The following is a 2,300-nucleotide window of genomic DNA, read 5'->3' on the forward strand; positions in this document are numbered from 1 at the left end:
GGGAAATAATAGATGTTGAATTTTAGAAGTTATTGAATTGTCTTTTATTAATGAGTTTAAGTCTTCCGCATTGCTTTATGTTGATATTAAATTGAAATGTTAAGGTTTAGATTGGTTGGTTCGCTCACATAGGAGGGTAAATGTGGGTGCCAGTCGCGGCTCGGTTTTGGGTCGTGACATATTGCTAATGTGGCTACTACTAGCACTGCAGGTATGATAACAGCTTTTATGTCTGATGTGGTTAACAAAAATTGGATAATTGATACTGGAGCTTCTAATCACATGGTTCATAATGCTAGTCTAATGACTCAATATAGAGATCTTGGTGATAAGAGTAATATGTATGTTAATCTTCCAACAGGAAGTCAAGCATCTATTAGTCATATTGGTGACTCCTTAGTATTTACAGATAAGACTGTAAATGATGTGTTGTTTATTCAAGAATTCAAATACAATCTACTATCTGTATCTCAGTTAACCAAGCAACTGAAGTGTGCTGTAATATTTTTTCCTGACTTCTGTGTCTTTCAGGATCTCTCAAATGGGAATGTCCTGGGGATTGGTAGAGAAGATCAAGGTTTATATCTACTTCAGACTGGATTGTGTACTTCAGCTGACATTGGTGGTTTTCATGCTCATAATTCTACTACTGAAGTTCCTAATGTAGACAAATCTAAGGTGACTACTGCTAGTTGTAATTCTCTGTATGATCTCTGGCATAAGAGACTTGGTCATGCTCCTCTTAAAGTAGTCGGTAGAATAGAATGTTTACCTTTTGTATCTTTGAAAGATCATCATTGTACTGTATGTCCTCTTGCAAAACAATCTAGACTTCCATTTCCCGCTAGTGTTACTACTTCTGCTTCTTCATTTGATATTGTACATGGAGATGTTTGGGGTCCCTACAGAGTTTCGAATCATGATGGAAAGAGATATTTTCTTACATTGGTGGATGATAAATCTAGATATACTTGGATTTCTTTGTTACATACTAAGTCTGATTGTCTTATAGTTCTGAAAGATTTCTTAAGTATGGTGAAAACACAATTTGGAGTCAATGTTAAGTGTGTTAGAACAGATAATGGAACTGAGTTTGTTAACTCTCAAGTATCTAGTCTATTCAAGGAATGTGGAGTTATACATCAGAGTTCTTGTGTTTATTCTCCTCAACAAAATGGTGTTGTTGAGAGAAAACATAGATCTATTCTTGATATGGCCAGGGCATTAAGGTTTCAAGTAAGTATTCCTTTGAAGTACTGGGGTTGTTGTGTTTCTGCAGCAGTATATATTCTTAACAGACTACCCTCTGTAGTACTGCAAAATAAATCTCTTTTTGAAGTATTGTTTGGTAAAGTTCCTTCCCTTCAACATATGAGAGTCTTTGGTTCCTTATGCTATGCTACTACTCCTAAACATTTAGATAAATTTTCTCCCAGAGCAATTCCTGCAATACATTTAGGTTACTCTTCATCAAAAAAAGGTTATATATTATATGATCTGAGCTCTCACTCTTTTTTTGTTAGCAGAGACACAGTGTTTAAAGAAGGTATATTTCCTTTTTAAAGATCTTCAATCTTCTCCTTCTCCTATATTTCCTGTTCTACATTTTTTTGATGACTCTTTTAGTCTTTCTGAGTCTGTTATTACTTCAGATACTTCAAATGATATATCAGTCTCTACATCATCTCTAGTTGATTCTCATTCACTTTGTACTCCTTCTGAGATAGTTGTATCTACTGAAAATCAACCTTCTCTTAGAAGATCTACCAGACTCTCAAAACCTCCTAGTTGGTTGGATAACTATGTTACTCCTAGTACTAACAGTGTTTGTCTATATCCACTTTCCAATTATGTTTCTTATTCTAGACTGACTCCTTCTTATAGAGCTTCTCTTGTTGCTTACTCTACCATTACTGAACCTAAGTCATATAAAGAAGCATGTTTGGATCCTCATTGGGTTAAAGCCATGCAAACAGAAATTACTGCTCTAAAAGATAATTGTACTTGGACTATTGTTCCTCTTCCACATGATAAGACTCCTATTTGTTGCAAATGGGTGTATAAAGTGAAATATCATGCCTCAGGGGCTGTTGAAAGATATAAGGCCAGGCTAGTGGCCAAAGGGTATAGTCAGCAAGAAGGTCTAGATTACACTGAGACCTTCTCAACAGTAGCTAAGATGGTAACTGTGAGGTCAGTTGTAGCCTTAGCTGCTTCTAATGGTTGGCTTGTATTTCAAATGGATGTTCAGAATGCCTTTCTTCAAGGTGATCTTCTGGAAGAGGTGTATATGCAGGTTC

Source organism: Solanum pennellii, chromosome 9 (assembly GCF_001406875.1).
Source record: "Solanum pennellii chromosome 9, SPENNV200".
Taxonomy (NCBI): domain Eukaryota; kingdom Viridiplantae; phylum Streptophyta; class Magnoliopsida; order Solanales; family Solanaceae; genus Solanum; species Solanum pennellii.